The sequence below is a fragment of the Malania oleifera genome, chromosome 6, assembly GCF_029873635.1.
Source record: "Malania oleifera isolate guangnan ecotype guangnan chromosome 6, ASM2987363v1, whole genome shotgun sequence".
Classification (NCBI taxonomy): domain Eukaryota; kingdom Viridiplantae; phylum Streptophyta; class Magnoliopsida; order Santalales; family Ximeniaceae; genus Malania; species Malania oleifera.
The window spans coordinates 76,849,912-76,855,394 of record NC_080422.1 but is presented as its reverse complement, the minus strand read 5'-3'; positions in this window follow the sequence as shown (position 1 = coordinate 76,855,394).

Genomic DNA, 5,483 nt, shown 5'->3' with positions numbered 1-5,483 from the left:
TATACTCTCATATTTGTAATTGTTTGTTGATTTTCTTGAGAGTTAAGCCCAAAAGTTTTTCCCAGTGATTTAATTCATAAATTCATTTTTGGGGAAACCTTCTTAAGCTTGTGAGCCTTTGCATTCTCATTGTAAGACTCAAAAGCTTGTCTTGTGCTGTGAAGAAAAATATTTTTGACAAGCTTGTTTTTTAAAAATAGCTCATGTGCTTGAACTTTTGGAAATCTTGTTTGAGATATTTGATTATACTTTTGAAATCTTTTAAACATTATTTTTGGTTGATATATTTATATATTGTTTCAAAGATAGATTGATACTACACTCGCATGCTTGATTGCTTATTGACTTTACCTTGAGTGTTATTACACATATCTTCACTGAGCTTATAGATCTATCATATGAAAGTGCATTAGTTATTGCATGTGCGTATCGGTACATATATGCTTGCGTAAAAGCACTTAAATTGTACGCAAAATTTCATATCAATTGATTGTATTCCAGGCGTGACCTGAGGGGGTTTGATCTAACCCGTAAGAGTTGGTAAGACCTTTTCTGCCTCGCAAGGAGAGTTTGTAAATGTTGAGGTTAGCCCTAGAAATTTGACCTAGTTGTAAAAGGTACCGTTCCACTCATTAAGTGAGCATTAGTGGAATCCTCGAGCTCGCGAGTTGAGGCAAGGATGTAAGCAGTATTGGCCGAACCCTGATAGCATATTGTGTGTGTACTTTATATTTCCATAATTTATTTTCTGCACTTTCATTTTCAGCACATGTATGTTGTATGCCTAATTCATTATATGATGTATATGTGTTGATTGAGTTTACGATTATATAGACAGACCCTAGGTTGTGTATTACTGCTACTGATTTGGATAAACCTCAGAATAAATATTTAATACCCAATTTACCCCCCTCTTGGGAATACTCCAATTCCAACACTTTCCTTTATTGCTTAGATTGTGATGAAGCTTTAGAGATAGGATAACACTGCTACTGATTCAGTCAGATATACGTAGTAGGCTACAGTTTCCTATAGAGGTTCTTGTGATCGTTGTGATAGGGTATACTATGGTTCCCGATCATGCTTCGGACAATTGGTGCACCCTTGCAACCCTATGCCACTGAATGGCTCCTTGAACCATCTAGCATAATATAGATAACTGACTGGGCATAGTTTACACACACAACATCCTAAGTCAGATTCATAATTGGGCATTACTTTATAGGAGTAGAGTTAATATAGATTTTACATGCTTTCAAGTAGTTATTAGAAAAACCCTTTTCAAAACCGCTCCTTTTCACTCTCTTTTTACACAAAGCAATAATAAACTAATATGGAAGTGGTTGATTATTGCATCTAAGTCCCCGAGGATCGACACTTGACTTCCTTACTTTTTATAGAACTTGGGATTAGTTAGGTACTATAAATTGTATTTTTGGTAGTTAAGGACCCAAGCCTTGGTGAGCCTACCAAATTTTGGTGTCGTTGCTAGGGACTTGATTACAGTTATTAGCCAATTTTCTAGTTTAACATGTTATTTCTTTGTTTTTCCTTCTTTGCTCTCCCTTTCTTTCATTTTTGTTTTTTGTAACATATATTGAAGTCTTGATTCTGTGTGCTTAAACATGATTATCGTTGAAAAAAAACCAGAGCCCGAGAGGTTTGATCAACTGACCAAAGGGGTCGGCTGACCTCACACAGAGATTTGAATTTTATTTAGGGGTTCGGTTGGCTGAGCAAGGGGCTAGTCGGTTGACGTAGGGTGATTTTCATTTTTTCGTAACTTCAGTCGACTAGCCAAAAGGACCGGTCGGTTAAGCCTTGAAGGTCGGTCGGCTGAGGCTATTTTGAACTAAAATCCTGGTTGACTGAGGAAGGTAGAAAGGCAAAGTCCTGAGGTCGGTCGACTGAGGACACTAAATTCAAAAATGGTCGGTCAATTGAGCCTTATCAAGGTTTGACTTCTGGACTTGGTTGGTCAACTGAGCAAATTTGAACTGGAAGGGTTCGGTCGACCGAGGTCCTTGATTACCTCAATTTATGCCCACATGTTGACCCTAAAGCTATTTCAAAAATCTTTGTTAGATTTTAGCTTTTGTGAGAAAGGTTTATGGTGCAAGTGTGGATCCCCTAAGGTCAATCTAAGGTCGTCTGAGTTTAGCAATTCATATAATGTAGAAGCATGTATTATTACAGACCGAATATAAAACTAAAATGCAATACAAATAAAATCAAATGTCTTCTTCTTCTCTTTTACTCTTTTGTCTTCATGGAATACACTAGATTGAGCTTTAAGTCTTGTCATGGCTTCCATGTCCTTTTGATCTTATGTGTGACCTAAATTATATGCATGCTAAGTACACATATAAGAAACTTGTGCTTTGTCAGTATCAAAATAGGGATTGGACTCAAAAAGTCAACATGACTAAGTAAAGTTCCTGAGCTGTATTGAAAATTGAAATGCTGCAAGTCTTGACCAGCAAGACTTTAAGGGGCGACCAAGTCTAGATCTCGACTAGCAGCCTCAACTAGGGAAAAACAGAGTGTGACTTGGTCAACAACAACAATCTTTTGCACAAGATTTTGTGTTGAACTTTCCTATTTTGAATTTCAAACCTTGCAAACCCTTTTGGGTATAAATATTAGCTTCAAAGATGTTCTTAGGATTCCTCTTCCTCTTTGGCCTCTTTTAGGTTAGTGATAGACATAAGAAGTTATTGAGAGTCATTTAGAGTAGGAGTAGTGTAGATTTCAACACCTGTTTTAGTTTTTGCAAGATGTCTTCAAAGGCTTGTGACAACCGACGAAACTCTTATACTTTCCGCGTATATTAGATGATCATTCAGTTGTACGGATAGTTGTTAGTGACAGACGATTCAAATGCAAAGGATTGATCTTTTTACCTGTTTTCTATTTAATGCTTTCATTTATATGCTTTCATTTAAATGCTTTCCTTTACATGCTTTGATTTACTGCTTTCCTTTATTGATTAGATTGTGATGAAGCTTTAGAGATAGGATAGCACTACTACTGATTTAGTCAGATATACATAGTAGGCTACGGTTTCTCGTAGAGGTTCTCGTGATCGTTGTGATAGGGTGTACTGCGGTTCCCGATCGTGCTCCGAATGATTGGTGCACCCTTGCTACCCTATGCCATCGAATGGCTCCTTGAACCGTCTAACCTAATACGGATAACTGATCGGGCATAGTTTACGCACACAACATCGTAAGTCAGATTCATAGGTGAGCATTGTTTTGTAGGAGTAAAGTTAATATAGATTTTATATGCTTTCAAGTAGTTATTAGAAAAACCCTTTTCAAAACCTCTCCTTTTCACTCTCTTTTTACACAAAGCTATAATAAACTAATCTGGAAGTGGTTGATAATTGCATCTAAGTCCCTCAGGATTGACACCCAACTTCCCTACTTTCTATAGAATTTGGGATTAGTTAGGTATTATAAATTGTATTTTTGATAGTTAAGGACCTAAGTCTTGGTGAACCTATCAGCATGTGGGAATTCAAATCATTGAGTAAAACTTCTATTTCTTAATTTTGAGTACAAGTGGTCAACCGATCGTGTATGAGCAAATGACCTATATTTAATGGCTGGTCAATTGGCTAGACTATAAAGTGTTTTTTTTTTTTTCCATATTTTATTTATTTATTTTCTAAATTTTCCAAGGTGTTTTGTTATTCTATAAATTCATGTTTATTTGAATTGAGTCTTCTCGATGTTGAGATTTGTTGTGGTTTATGGTTTTTCCTACAAAAAAATAAAATAAAATATTATCTTCTTTAGAAAAAAGAGGTTTTAAATACTTTTTTTTTAAGGAACTTGAATTTTATTTTTTTAAATTAAATTTTTTCTCAAATTTCATAAAAAAAAATGTATTTTTAAAACGTTTTTGTGAACTATGGTGTCTTGGTCCCAAAAATTTTCAATGGATTTCTAAAAAAATAATAATAAAAAAATTTAAAATTATTGTGTATGTGCTCTTCTTTTTCTTTTCTTTGTGTAAATAAAGGAAAAATGAAAAAATAATAAAATAGTGGAGGTCTCCATGAGGTCAGTTTCTCTGTACAGATCCTATAAAATATTTCTTCATGACTTGAGAGAAAAAAAAAATTATTTTCTAAAAAATAAAACAAAATTTTGCATTTTTTTGCAAGTTGTCTATTGCCTTTTAGTGGTCACTAGTTTCCTAAGAGCTTGAACGGTGGAACAAACCCACTAGTGGTTGACTGTTTCCTCTCTCTCTCTCTCTCTCTCTCTCTCTCTCTCTCTTATTTTTGTTTAATTTTTAAAAATATTTTCTTAAAAAAATATATTGTTTAGGAAGACACCCACACATGTAATTAGAGTAATTATTTTTAGAATGGGGTGCTAAAAAGGGTGCTATGAATTAATTTTCTATATGAAAGATTAATTAATTACTGTCTTAACCCACAATCGTGCTCCTGAATTCAAAATCTTTTCGAATTTTTTTTTTCTTTTTATCTATTTATAAAATAAAGTGGCAATCCCTTTCTTTTATTTTAAAATAAAATGGACAAATTAGTTGACTAGTTGACCGTTGTTCTTTCTTTTGCCTTTTTTATAAATTTCGATTAACAAATCGTTGGTTATGGACCTTAGAGCGTGCCATTGACATATATCATGAAAAATATATCTATATTTAATTACTAATTGTAAAAATATTTGAAACAATATTATTTACATGTAAAATTAGGCATATGACACATTTAGGGCCTGTTTGGTATGATTGTTGTTATCTATTTTTTGATTTTATTTCTTTATAGTGAAAAAACAGATTATAAAAACACTTTTGTTTATGTTATTAACTTTATGTTTCTATTGTTAGTTTTCAATTGTTTGTCAAAAAATTAAAAGTCAGATTTTATAGTTTTCAATTGTTTTGATAACCTGTTGTTAGAAATTTTAACATTCAAAACTAGTTTTTTGAATTAAATTATTTATTTTATACACTTTAAAATTAATATCAAAATTAAATGATTATATGAATTTAAGTATAATTAAAAGAAAAATATAAATAAATGTCAAATAATAATAAAAAAGCCAATTCCAATACAATTTTTATTATAAAGTAAAATTTGAAAGGAGAACAATTAAGTAAAATAATTATAATACATTTTATTTTTATTATAGTAATTTTTTAATTTATATTATTTATAATTTTATTATTTCAATCATATTTTTATAATATTATTTGATTTAAAAATAAAATTGAGTATTTTCTAATTAAGTTTTTAATTTGGATTAGTTTTATAAATGTTAACTAGTTTCTAATTTTTAGATTCAATTTTTAATTTTTGTTTCTAATTTTTATTTGTCTAATTTTTTCTAGCCATATTAAATTGCCCTTAATAATTTTTTTTAAAAATAAAAAATAAAAAAAATGACCAACATTTTGAAACCTTTCTAAAACGACATCGTTCACTTTCCAAGGGCGCCACTTCT